At 34.2% G+C, this 15,233-nt stretch overlaps 1 protein-coding gene across 48 annotated transcripts in view; it reads right to left on the minus strand.

The window, feature by feature from the left end:
- Nucleotides 1–11,015: 11,015 nt before the first annotated feature.
- Nucleotides 11,016–15,233, minus strand: part of LOC100935796 (uncharacterized) — an 83,119-nt gene continuing 78,901 nt past the window's right edge. For all 48 annotated transcript variants that reach the window (XR_010137415.1, XR_010137397.1, XR_010137428.1 and 45 more), the window contains 3 exons: nucleotides 13,892–13,997; nucleotides 13,046–13,160; nucleotides 11,016–12,363 (listed from right to left, as the gene is read on the minus strand). The gene's annotated coding sequence lies outside the window, so the exon portion shown is untranslated. The remainder of the gene's footprint in view (nucleotides 12,364–13,045; nucleotides 13,161–13,891; nucleotides 13,998–15,233) is intronic.

Below are 15,233 nucleotides of genomic sequence, written 5' to 3' on the forward strand. Positions count from 1 at the left end.
ATAAGTAAATCCAGTGTGAGGACCATTGTTAAAACAAAAAAAAAACAAAAAAGGAAATTCATGAAGCCATTGTTGCAGCTGTGCCAACAGTGTGAAAACCTTGCACTTTTGCAAAGTATCTTTTTATCTATTGAAAATGCATCTTTTCTGTGGGCATAGGATTGCTGTAAGGCATACCTCTAGGGTGCAAGATGATCCTAAGCAAAAGGAAGGTGAAGGTTCTAAATCTGGAGAATTTAATGCCAGCAAAGGATGGTCTGATTTCAGAAAGAGGTTTGGCTTAAAAAAGTCAAGCAGGAGAAGCAGTTCCCAGATGCCATTAAGAAAATCATTGAGTTTTTTCCAATTCTGTGAAGAAAGTCATTGGTAACTTGATGGGGATGGCATTGAATCTGTAAATTACCTTGGGAAGGATGGCCATTTTCATGATATTGATTCTTCCTACCCATGAGCATGGAATGTTCTTCCATTTGTTTGTATCCTCTTTTATTTCGTTGAGCAGTGGTTTGTAGTTCTCCTTGAAGAGGTCCTTCACATCCCTTGTAAGTTGGATTCCTAGGTATTTTATTCTCTTTGAAGCAATTGTGAATGGGAGTTCACTCATATGGAACCAAAAAAGAGCCCGCATCACCAAGTCAATCTTAAGCCAAAAGAACAAAGCTGGAGGCATCACGCTACCTGACTTCAAACTATACTACAAGGATACAGTAACCAAAACAGCATGGTACTGGTACCAAAACAGAGATATAGATCAATGGAACAGAACAGAGCCGTCAGAAATAATGCCACATATCTACAACTATCTGATCTTTGACAAACCTGACAAAAACAAGAAATGGGGAAAGGATTCCCTATTTAATAAATGATGCTGGGAAAACTGGCTAGCCATATGTAGAAAGCTGAAACTGGATCCCTTCCTTACACCTTATACAAAAATCAATTCAAGATGGATTAAAGACTTAAATGTTAGACCTAAAACCATAAAAACCCTAGAAGAAAACCTAGGCAATACCATTCAAGACATAGGCATGGGCAAGGACTTCATGTCTAAAACACCAAAAGCAATGGCAACAAAAGCCAAAATTGATAAATGGGATCTAATTAAACTAAAGAGCTTCTGCACAGCAAAGGAAACTACCATCAGAGTGAACAGGCAACCTACAAAATGGGAGAAAATTTTCGCAACCTACTCATCTGACAAAGGGCTAATATCCAGAATCTACAAGGAACTCCAACAAATTTACAAGAAAAAAACAAACAACCCCATCAAACAGTGGGCGAAGGACATGAACAGACACTTCTCAAAAGAAGACATTTATGCAGCCAAAAAACACATGAAAAAATGCTCACCATTACTGGCCATCAGAGAAATGCAAATCAAAACCATAATGAGATACCATCTCACACCAGTTAGAATGGCAATCATTAAAAAGTCAGGAAACAACAGGTGCTGGAGAGGATGTGGAGAAATAGGAACACTTTGACACTGTTGGTGGGACTGTAAACTAGTTCAACCATTGTGGAAGTCAGTGTGGCGATTCCTCAGGGATCTAGAACTAGAAATTCCATTTGACCCAGCCATCCCATTACTGGGTATATACCCAAAGGACTATAAATCATGCTGCTATAAAGACACATGTACACGTATGTTTATTGCGGCATTATTCACAATAGCAAAGACTTGGAACCAACCCAAACGTCCAACAATGATAGACTGGATTAAGAAAATGTGGCACATATACACCATGGAATACTATGCAGCCATAAAAAATGATGAGTTCACGTCCTTTGTAGGGACATGGATGAAATTGGAAATCATCATTCTCAGTAAACTATCGCAAGAACAAAAAACCAAACACCACATATTCTCACTCATAGGTGGGAACTGAACAATGAGAACACATGGACACGGGAAGGGGAACATCACACTTCGGGGACTGTTGTGGGGTGGGGGGAGGGGGGAGGGATAGCATTGGGAGATATACCTAATGCTAGATGACGAGTTGGTGGGTGCAGTGCACCAGCATGGCACATGTATACATATGTAACTTACCTGCACGTTGCGCACATGTACCATAGAGCCTAAAGTATAATAATAATAATAATAATAATAAAAAGAAAAAAAAAAAAAGGAAAATCATTGAGGAGAAAGGATATCTGCCTGAACAGGTTTTTAAACAGATGAAAGTGCCCTACTCTGAAAAAAAAAAAATGCCAGAAAGGACATTTATTAGTAAGGAAGAGAAGTGAGCACCAGGATTTAAGGCAGGAAGGGATGGGCTAATTCTACTGTTTTGTGCAAATGTAATTGGGTTTATGATCAGAACTGACCTTATCTATAAAGCAGCTAACTCCTGAGCCTCGAAGGGAAAAGTTAAAACACCAGCTGCCAGTTTTTTGATTGTAAAACAAAAAGGCCTGGACAATAAGAAGTCTTTTTTTCTGTATTGGTTTCACTGATGTTTTGACCCTGATGTCAAGAAGTACCTTGCAGTAAGTGAGTGCCTTTTAAAGTTTTTTTTTTTTTTTTTTTTTTTTTTTTGATTGGACAATGTCCCTGACCCCATGAGTTCAATACTGAAGGTGTCAAAGTGGTCTATTTGTCCCCAGACATAACATCTCTAAATCATCCTCTAGATCAGGGAGTCATAAGGACCATTAAGGCTCATTACACACAGTACTTTATGGAAAGGATTGTCAACACTATGCAAGAGAACCCTGATAGAACATCATGAAAGTCTGGAAGGATCACAGCACTGAAGATACCATCATTGTTATACAAAAAGCTGTGAAAGCATCAAGCCCAACACAACACACTCCCCTGCTGGAGGAAACCGTGTCCAGATGTTTTACATGACTTGACAGGATTTGCAACAGAGCCAACCAAGGAAATCATGAAAGAGATAGTGAACATGGAAAAAAGGGTGGTGAGTGAAGGCTTTAGACCTTGGAGAAATTCAAGAGCTAATAGATAACACACCAGAGGAATTAAAAGAAGATAACGTGATGGAGACAAGTGCTTCTGAACCAGTACCAGACGATAAGGAAGACGACACAGAAGCAGTGCCAGAAAAATAGTCTGGCAGAAGGTTTCTAATTATTCAAGTCTGCGTTTGACTTCTTTACAATATGGCTCCTTCTATGATGTGGGTACTACAAATAAGTAAACAGTGGAAGAAGGACTGTACCATATAGAAACATTTTTAGAGAAATGAAAAAGCAAAAAAGCTAGAAACTATATTTCCATACAGTTATACCAAGTGTACCGCTTCTGCCACCCCTGATACAGTAAGAACAACCCCTCCTCTTCTTTCTCCTCCTCAGCCTATTCAACATAAAGGTGAGAATGAAGACCTTTATGATTATCTACTTTCACGTAATGAATAGTAAATATATTTTCTCTTCCTTACGTCTCTTAGTAACATTTTATCTCTCATTCACTTTATTGTAATAAAATAGTATGTAATACATATAACATAAAAATATGTGTTAATTGACTAGTTATGTTATCTGTAAGGCTTTCAGTCAACAGTAGGCTATTCGTAGTTAAGTTTCTGGAGAGCAAACAATTGTCCACAGATTGTCAACTATAGGGGAGTCTGCACCCTTAATCTCCATGTCTGTTGTTCAAGGGTCAAGTGTACTAGCAAATAGAGCACTATACTAAATACATTTTATGAAGCCTAATGCTAACATCTGACAAAAATAATTTTTAAAAAGGAAACCACAGGCTAATGGCCATCACGGACATAGGTGAATAACTCTTAAATAACTAGTAGAAAATTGAATACAGTAATATATATATAATACAAGAAGGATAACAGTGACCAATTGGATTATATCAGGAATGCAATGTTGGGCTAACATTCAAAAGCTGACCAATGCAGTTCCCATAATAAGAGAATAAAGGGGAAAACATGATTATATTAATAAATGCAGAAAAACATTCAGTAAATTTTCCACAATATTATTATAAAAATTATCAGCAAATTGGCACTAGAATAAAACTTGCTCAATTTGGTAATGGGCATCTACAAAAAAATTACAGCTAGTATCTTTCTTAATGGTAAGAAATTAAATATTTTCTCCTAAGACTGAAAAGAAGACAACCCAACTGAAAAGCAGCTGCAATGTGAAAATATTACCATTTTCATATAATAGTAACAAATCTGGAAAGCAAAATTTAAACATATTCATTTACAATAGCATCAAAACCACAAATCAAATAAATTTAACAATTTAATCTAATTTATTAAATGTTAAATTTTAATAATGTTTCTATATTGAAAACTACAAGGTATGCTTCTATACTAAACACTATAAAAGACATCTATGAGAAATTATAGATGACCTAATAAATGGAGAACTACAGACTCAACATTGTTAAGATGTCCATCCCCCCTAAATTTATCTATAGTTTTGATGTAATCAAAATCAATTTCTCAGTTGGCCTTTTTAGGAAATTGACAAGATAATTCTAAAATTTAAGTGAAAATACAAAGGACCCAGTGTAGCCATCTCCTTCCTCTATAAAGCCTTGAAATAACAAAATTTTGGACTCACACTACTTAATCTCAAGATTTACTATTAAATTTCAGTGAAAAAAAATGGCATAAAGAAGGAAAAACAGAGAGTTCAAAAAAGATCCATACGTAAATGGCCAATTTATTTTCAACAATGGCATTAGATAATTCAGTAGAAAAAGAAAAATCTTTTGATCAAATGGTTCTGGAACAACTGGAGATTGATGAAAACAAGTAACTACAACTACATTTGAAAATGATTTGAGATAGATGTTATACTTATGTCCCAAAGCTTCTAGAAGAAAACTTAGAAAACTATTATTTGCAAACCTGGAGGAAGCAAAGATTTAATAGTAAGTAATAAGCACTAAAAATAAGACTCAAACTGATATACTGGACTTAAAAATTTAAAATGTCTGTTTATCGAAAGACACAAGCCTGGGCAACACTGCAAGACTCTGTGTCTAAAAAATTTTTTTTATAAATTAGCCTGGTGTGGTGACGTATGTCTATAGTCCTAGCTGCTCGGGAGGCCAAGGTGGAAGTATTGCATAAGGCCAGGAATTTGAGGCTGCAGTGAGCTATGATTATACCACTGCACTCCAGCCTGGGTGCAAAGTGAGACCTTGTCTCAAAAAAACTCCAAAAAACAAAAATGAAAAGATGGGGAAAGAGAGTTGGGACTGACTGCTTAATGGGTATGGGTTGTCTTTGGGGTGCTGAAAATGTTTTGGAACTAGTTAAGGATGGCAGTTGCAAAACATTTTGAATGCACTAAATGGCTACGTTATGTTAATTTCACTTAAATTAAAGGAAAAGAGATGGGGGAGAAAAGGAGAGGGAGAATAAATAGCAATAAGGGATGAGCCACTGGCAAATTTGGGCCATCTTAAAATTTAGAGCATAACAGCATTAAAAGGAGAAGAAAGAAAAGAGAAAGAAAAGAAAAAGAAAGGAAATGGAAAGGAAGGCAGGCAGGCTAAGATACTTAATGAAAGAAACTTTTGCAACACATATATTGAACAAGAAATGTATGTCCCAGTAATACAAAGAATGCTTCCAAACGAAGAGCGAATAAACAATCCAATGTAAAACTATTTGTAGTGTGATACTTTACACACATTACAAACAATTCTCATAGAGCAGAGGGGTTGAATAAATTGTGGTGCATCCATGGAGTCAGGCACCAAGCAGAACAGAATGAGGAATATCTCTTTGAATACATATGAAGTGATTTCCAGGACATATTAAGTGGAAAAAGAAAATTGCAACAACAAAAAAAATCTATAGTATGCCACCAATCATGTAAGAAGGAAGGGGATATACAATATACATGTGATATATGATAAAATACACATGTATCTGCCCACTTGTGAACAAGAATAAAAAGAGAATAAAATAAACCAGAAACTATTAGACTACTTAACTCTAGGGGTTGGGTGAGATTAGGGTGGAAAGAAGGGAGGAATATTATCAGTGTAGCAGGGATGATGGGGGAGTGATATTTCTCACAGTCCTAATTTTTAGAACCATAGTAATATTTCACATGTACAAAATATAGTTCAAATAATCCAAAAGGTGAGGGAACTCAAAATGGAATATAAACAATAAAAAAACCTGCCTGATTATATGATTAATGTAACCATATGGCAGGGGATAGGAAAAAAAAGATAACTAACCTAAATACATTTAGAAATAGTATGTTGACTGAACACTGTTAAGGATAAAGAAAAAAGAACTATATTTAAATACTGTGCTGTAGTTAGTGATTTCATTTTTAAAGGGGTATAATTTAGCAATTCTGAAATTAAGTGTATACTGCATTGAAGAAATAACAAAACATATTGTAGATAATGAAAGGTAGGTTTCTCACTGTTGAAGAAACAAATCACAAATAAGCCAAGAGGGAAGAATAAAATGAACCGTATGATGATGGATTATAATCCACAACAGTATGAACTCGTGATTTTAAATAAAGATAGATATATACTATCTATAGTATTCTACATACTATTAGTATATATATTTAAGATAGATAAATGAATACAGACAATATAGGGGTGTGTGTGTATGTGTATGTGTGTAAACAGACACACAGCTCCCAGCTCTAGGCCTAGAAGCAATAAAACCCCATTAGCAATGAATACACTTAATACCAAGATCTTGGCTTCTAAATAGTATTTTCCAATATGAAGAACTAGAACTCCTTGAGGAAATGGTTGATTACAGGCGTGGGGAAGGAAAATACAAGATAAACCTAGAACATCTTGTGATACCAGAAAATAAGAAGTGGTCAAAAAATTATGGGGTTGTATTAAAAGAACACAGGGGCCAACTTAAAGGAGCTCCCAATGATCAAATGCAGGAAAAAAATTGAAAATCTAACACAAACAATGATTGCAATATATAACAATCCATAAAATAAGATATCCACAAATCCATACTGATGTAAAATAACAACTGAGTACAAATAAATGGGGAAGAAGGACAGATCTTCCTTACAGTCAAATTCTAATAAGCAGAGAAAGTATCATGGAAATAGAAACCATCACTAGGTAAACACCATAATCATAATTGCTGTAGGCAAGAATCTTCAATTAATACTGAAATTAGATGAAATAAAATATTTGCATAGCCTCAAATTATTTCCTCATAAAATATCAATTACAAAGAAAGAAAAACAGTAACTTTGCAGTGGATAAACATGGCAGACACTACCTTAATAAAGTGATCATATTTAGTATCAGCAGAAATAAGACATTGACATCATGTACTCCAGATGATCCACTGAAAAGGGCACACTATTACTACTGTGTTATCTTTTGTCAAAAGTGCATAACCTTAATCTAATAATAAAAAATATCAGACAAATCCAAATTGAGGACTAGTGTACAAAATTATGGTCTAGTATTTCTCAAATGTGTCAATTAAATGAAATACAAAGAAAGACTGAGGGAGTTCTCCCAGATTTGTAGTCAGGAGAGAGGGCAAAGGAAACATGCCAGATAAAACAAGGGATCTTGAATTGGATCCTGGACTAGATAAAAAGGACATTAGTAGCGTAACTTGAAAAACCTGAATATGGTCTACAGATTGGCTGACAGTATTATATTAATTTCCTGATTTCAGTAATCATTGTATGTAACAATGTTATAATAATGATTATATAAAATGCTAACATCCAGAAAGCTGGGTACAGAATACACAGGAACTCTACTATTTTTGCAAATTTCCTGTAAGTCCAAAATTACTTCAAAATTTTAATTTAAAAGTTGGGAAAAATATACAAATTTTACTAAAGAAGATTTACAATTGGATAACTTCATGAAAAACTGGTTGCCTTCTTAAGTGGTCAAATTTCAAATTGAAGTCACAACAAAATATCACCTCACACCCACTTAATAGATAAGACTGACAATTTCCAGTGTTGGCAAAAATGGACAGCAACTAAAAATCTCGTATCACTGGTTGGGAGTGTGAAAAGTGTCCACCTCTTTAGAAGACTCTCTAGCAGTTTCCTATAAGTTAAGCAAAATCTGTCTTATGATCAAATAATTCAATTTTTAGGTATTTACATAAGAGAGCTGCTAACATTCAAAACAGCTAAAAACTAGAAACTACTCAGGTGTCCATCAACAAGAGAAAAGATAAACAAACTGCAATATGACCATTTAGTGAAATATTACATTACAACTATAAAAAATTTTTTAAACTGCTGATATAGGGAATAGCATGGATAAATCTCAACATGATTATGATGAGCGCAAGAAGCCAGACACACACTGTGTGATGCCATTTATATTAATTTCAAAACAGGCAAAACTTATCTATGATCACAGAAATCACAACGTTGTTTTTTTTTGAGAAGGTGCTTGGTTGGAAAGAGGCAATAGGGTAGGTTATCAAGTAATAAAAATATTCTATCTCCTGAATGGGATAGTAATTAAAGAAAACTTATTGAATTATACAATTACTATATAACAATGCATTTAACTATGTAAATTTTACTTATGTAAAAATATAAGTTATTAAAAATAGGGAAGCTCCACATCTATGGATATGTAATAATCAGATAGAAATATTAAAATATTTATATATTACATAAGATATAAAAGAAAGTTATAGAACAATATAAAAGCATATTGAGTGTGTATACATACACTTTCAAAAATAAAATTGTAAAAATGTTTATGGGAGAATAAGAAGTGTTATGATTTCTCTAGCTTATTTGAAAATACTTAAAATAAACACAAAGTAAATATGGCAAAATACTGACAACGATGGAACCAGTTCCAGTTCCTTGTACGTGCTAGTTCACTGTTCTCTTCTCCTCATACACTGTATGTTTACAATGTGTTCATAATGAAAAGTTTTATAAAATGCACAGCAGGGTAAATCTTTCATTGCCAAGAACAAGTGAATATGAATGTATTACACAGGTTTAAGAATTTATTAAGAAAAGAAACAAAAGAATACAGAAGCAATATATATAAGTAAATTAGAACCTTAAAAAATACCTGATAAATTATACCAAAGACCTGATTAAGGGAGATGGAAGGGGAAGGCTAGTGATGCTAAACATCCACGATTTAAACTTATTCATTAACAAAGGCACAGCAGAAATAACTATAACTGGAATGAAAATGGAAATTTAATAGAATGATGAAAGAACACTTTGTATAACAATGCTAATGTGTTTGAAAATCTGCACGAACTGTGATTTGCTAAGAGAAAACAGGTTAAATTTGACACAAAACAAAGAACAAGCAATAACCATACAAAAAAAGGAAGAAAAAATAAAAAACAAACTTCTAGATGTCCTAACTCCAAACCAGCAAAAACAAAGGAGAGTCCAGATGATGTCATTGATGTGTTCACTTAAACACTGATAGTGAGACTAGGGCTTTTTTTACCCACTCTAGAACACAGTATAAGAAGAAAATCCTCAAAATTATTTTAACACAACCAGAATATCTGATATCAAAACATGACAAAAATAGCACAAAAAAGAAAAATCACAGATCAATTTCACTTAGTTGTATACTTGTAAAAATTCCAAATCAAAGTAAAATACCCACAATTAAGTAGTAAATTAAAAGAATAAAACATTTTTAAAACCAGTAGGGTCTGTTCATTCAAGGAATAAAAGGAAGTTGCAATAATAGTAAATTAATTCACAGTGATAAAAGTCTTTAAAAAGAACAGTAAAATTGATTCTGCAAAAAAATTTGATTATATCTACCACCTGGTTTTGATTAAAATTCCTTTAAAAAGATAAAAGGTGGGGGACTTTCCTAACATGGTAGACAAAGCATTTCGCACTTAAAATCAGCATTTTAAACATTGATGATTAAGACCACCCATATCCAAATAACTTACCTATTGGGAATAAGACCTGATACCACCCCCAGCAGAGTCCTGCCCAGCAAGATAAAACTGTAAACCAATAAATAAATTCAGTTTATCTAGGCAAATAGTTCTTCTATCATTGATAACATCTTTATATAGGCAAACAGCTCACCTAGAAAATGATTTAACCATCAATACTCACATTAAGAACTTCATCTCACTTTCCCACCAATCTTAAAGTATTGCATGACAAATTTTGCCCATTTCTAATTAGTTCCCTGCCCAGACCCCAAAGTCTCATTTCTTGATTTTGAAACATTATTAAACCCTATCAAGGTGGTGTTTTCCCTTGCTGCAGGTAAGTTTAACAAACTCAGCTTTGCTTGATCATAGCTCTTTCTGGTGGTCTTTGGGAGAAAATGACCAGCAACAATGTGCCAGTCAAACCAAAGAAGCATACCATTAAACTCTGATTAAATCAAGGGTAGGTAATACTTCCATAACTGTTCAAGTGTTCCGATAGTAACAGTCAGTGGACTTTGTCAACATAACTAAAATCAGGATCAATATGAAGGGGGAAAATAAAAACTTTAAATATTTGTGAAGGATTTACTCTATACTTTGAAAAAATCTGAAAAGCAACAAGAAACAGTAAGGTGACAACTTACCCCCAAAACAAAACAAAACAAAAACTTTAGATACAAAAAATGAACAAGAAAATAAATTAAAAGAAAAAATCCCATCACCACAGTGAAAATATTAACAGTAATTAAAATTATTGAATAAGAAAAGACATACCTTGTCCTTGGATATGAAGACTTACTTAATATTTTTAAAAACCAATTCTCCCCTCAATTGATTTATTAAAGTTGATGAAATTGCAGTCTAAACTGTAATTTCTTCCAACGAGAAGACACATGAGACAGGAGGCAGAAGAAGAGACACACAAATCCACAGAACAAAAATGGAGCCAGTCACAGATGAGAGTACAGCATATGCGCAAGATGGCAGTACAGATAAATGGGCAATTATTGGCAAATAATCGCAAGTAATGGCAAGTAACTTGGCAACTTTAAGATTTCAAAACAAAAAAATTTCTCATGATTTAAGAATCTGAATTAAAAAAACACAAAAGAACTAGAATTTAACACAGGTGAAGGGTTTTATGGACTCAGTATATATATCTTTCCAAAAATGACATGAAACTCAGAAGCCATAAAAGCGAACATGGTTATACTTGGACATATAACAATCATACACATTCTTATAACAAAAACAAAGTTGAAAAGTGTGTAAAAAATAGCTATAATGGTTGACAATCCAAATCTTATTTTCCGAAATAGTAAATGAGCTCTTCGAAATCAGGAAGAGACTAAATCCTCCTCCCACCCACAAAATTGGACATAAAGAAGAAATTAAAAAATACAGATGGCTAATAAACATGAAAAAATGACGAAACTCAAAAACAAAAGAAATACAATTTAAGACAATAGTCTGGGTGATCACATTGGCAAAAATGTTAAATATTTATAAAATCCATTGTCTGTGAGGTTGTAGGAAAGCTGGCAATCTCATTCATTGCCATTTGAGGATAAAGTTGTTAACCACATTTTTGAAGGCAATCTTGCAATAATTTTCAAAATATAAAGTGTGCACATACTTAATCCTAGTAATTCAACTGATAAGTAATTTATTATGATATTATAGACAAATGCAAAATTATTGATATATAGGGAGGTTCATTGCACAGAAATTTGGTGCTAACATAAATATCTATGACTGAGAAATGCTTAAAACATTTAATTATATTTCATCTACAAAACATTCATGTCGTCATTCAACAAATGACACAGATGTGTATGTATTACTGAAAAAGAAAAAGGCCATTGAATAAGGGCTGTTAAATGAAAGAGGTAATTTGCAGAAAAATGTGTTACAATATGGCCACACACGTGGATCCTTCCCCACAATGGTTTGTGTGTATCTATCCACTAAAAGAATGCATGTAGTTCACTTAATAGAGGAAAACTATAGGGACAGAATTGGAAGAGAGGAGGGCATTTAATTTATATATTATTTAAATATGCTTTGAATTTTTGAAAAAAAATCATGCAGTTTCTTTTTAATATATTCTGTATTTTTCAGTTTACCATGTGGCAAATGAAAATTATAAATGTATATTTATGGGAGCACTGAGCAATTCCACCATTTTGAGCATCTTGTGTAATATTATATCCTCTACTGAGCCTCCTGGGATTGAGTCAAGTGGCAGCAAGGGAAACAGTCACCATGCCCAAATTAAAGTCTCATCGATGATATCCCAACATGAGCATTTCTCAGTTAAGCATTTCTTATCTGCAGGAGGCATCCACTGCAACACAGGAAAGAGAAGAGTCTCCATGCAGAAGGAAGACTGTGTCATTGTTTTGGTGAAGCTGGCAGTAGAAGGAATGGCACCAACTCAACAAATCCACCTCTTTGTGGCCATCACCTGCAAGGACACAGTGGGAAAAAGTGGCAAAGGTGAGAAACACATTTCCTATGGAGTCATGGGGGTATGAAATTCCTCTTTAATCTTCCCCCTACTTGTGCTAGAACAAATATACCCAGGGTATACAGAGAAAATCTCATTTCTAGCACCTGGGTCCATGATGAGGCTAAAACAATGACATTAAAACTTCCTAATGTCAAGGATGCCAGATATTGGTGCTGCTTTTTCTCCTTTTGCTGGGCTCAAAAGTAATAGCCATCAACAACCTTGGGTTTCATGTCTGTCTCTTCCCATCTGGTTTCTTAAAGCTCTAGGTCATTCATTGATTTGATCAGTTATTTCAGACCAGTTTGTCAACCTTCCAGTCTAACAGTTATGGAGAGGCTACTGTGTCTTCTGTGTACAACAATTTTCTAGCATCACAATGGATCAAGCCATGAAGGAGTTCAGTTTACTAGATGAGAGAAGTTATGGAAATCCTTCATATTAACAGTAAATGTACTGAGATGTAGAAAAGCCACGAAGGTATATAAGAAAAGCTGCATCTCTTAACATATTATGAAATCTTAGAATCAATTAGAATGTAATCAAACATCATCAATATTCAGAAAATTAACATCTCAATTTCTACTAAGACATGGCTTCTCCCAGAAAGCAAGGACTATTTTAACTAACACCTTACCTTTAGTGGGTGGCCTAGGCAATGCATAGGTGAGGAGGCTTTTTGTCTAAGGGGTGTTGTTTTGGGAATCTGCTGACAACATTCACTTCCAGAAGAGTTCCCAGGAAGTCATATTCTGAGGTTTTTTAAAAAAAGAAAAAAGAGAAATACCACTTCCAATGAAACAAGCAATGCAGCTGGAATCTGGAAATTCCTTCTCTGCTACTGTTTAATATTGATTTAATTTGGAATCTACCTCTTACTTACACAGTTCTGAAACCATAACCACCTAGCGCATAACTGCACATTTCAATGTCAGCATACTGCATCAGGGACCTTCTTTCTTGCACATTTCCAGACCCAACTAGATCACCTGAATCCCACTGAAAGTTATGTCTCTTTCTGTTTTAAAATCATTTGTCTTCTACTGCTTAGTTGGTCAGGTTATTCACAAAATTACTCAAGACAATCTACTTATACATCTTTTTTCAATAAAAGTTTCTTGAGAACCTGTTCTATGACAGGCAATCCACAAGGTGCTTGTATCATGAAAAAAAGAACTGAAAAAATATCTGGACATAAGAAATTAAAAGTCCACTGGATGAATCAATCATATAAATAAAGAGCTGAGACATAATGGTTTTATGGAGGCAGATTCAGTTTTGGGCTCGGATTGCCGAGGAAGAACTGTTGTGACCACTCGTCTTTAACTCCCCAGAACTGTATCCACTCTCAGCTGGCTCTCAGATGGGTTTTCATGCTATTTAACTGGAAACAAATGTCATCAAACTCAAGAAGAGCAAGATCTATTAACTCCTTCCATCCTAGGCCTGTTTCCTATAAACATGCAGTTCCCTGCCCACATACCTGCAAGGGTGTCCAAGAGACCACAGGTAGGCATGGAGAGCCACTGACTAGGGAGTAAGTTGTCAGCTCATTCTCTGGAGTTTTCTTTAATTCATTCTCTTGCTTCCTGACAAGTCAATAAACAAATTTATTAATATTTATCACAATGTGGTAGCTTACAATTCTATTTTCAAACATACTTTCCCCAACAGAATTTTAGCTAATATTTCTAAGACAGGTATTTTATAAATGTTGTTTTTATCATATCTGAAAGTTAAGGCAAGTGAATGGACAGTTTCGCTTCCCTAGAGGCTCTATCATCACCTGACATAAAAGAAAAAGAAAAAGAGAAAAAATAACATTTTAAGAAAAAAATGCAACTAAAATACATACATCTGTATGTTCACACAAAACACACACACACACACACACAATCTAATTTAACAATGAAACATTCAGGAAGTATGGGTATCCTGTGCTGGGAAAACACAGAGGTTGCTAAGCCCTTTGTGTGTCACACGCACAGGCTTCAAATACGCACTGCCCTCCCTTTACCCTATAAGGTCCAATGGACACAGGGAGTGGCCAGCTAATGACTAGGTTAGTAAGATAAAATATTCCCATTCTATTAAGACTAAGTGTTATAAAACAAAATTTATACCATTATATACAGAGCAATACGATCATAGTCTATTAGCACCCAGTGAAGCCCAAGGAAAGCTTCTAAGAATTCCACTGGTGAAGGACATGTTTCTAGCTCAACAACTTTCATAAGACCATCTTTACAAAATATACATTTCAATAATTTCTAAATATCTGGAAAGGTTGGATTAAACTAAGCTACTCTTTTTTAAAACAATAGTCTAAAATTTGGCCCAAAACAATAATCTAGTGAAAGGCAATATTTATGTGCAATAATCAGGACTATCCTAACCACTCTTCATTTAAAAGACATACATAAATAAAATATCTTGATCTATGATTTGGAAGAAAGCATGTAATACAAAATCATTTTCAACAGCATCAATATAACTAGGAAGTCTAGATATGATAAAATGATGTAACTCTATTCAGAATAGCCTCATAACAGTAGCTTACATGTGATTTACTGATCTCAGCCCTGTTGATTACCTAAGGGACAAATGTAAAACTGTGCATATCTCAAACAGATGTGCTAATAACCTCTGAAGCCATCTGCAAAACAATGCATCGTAAATTTTACCAAATGTATTTACAGGTTTTCTTCAATTGTCCTGTCCCTGTCAACCATTAAGATATCTTGAAATTACAGATTCATGTAAAAGTGTAATGTTTTAACTTTACAAAAAAAGTTAAGCCAAGAACATACAATAGTTAAAACGTG

The sequence above is a fragment of the Pongo abelii genome, chromosome 16 (assembly GCF_028885655.2).
Source record: "Pongo abelii isolate AG06213 chromosome 16, NHGRI_mPonAbe1-v2.0_pri, whole genome shotgun sequence".
NCBI lineage: Eukaryota > Metazoa > Chordata > Mammalia > Primates > Hominidae > Pongo > Pongo abelii.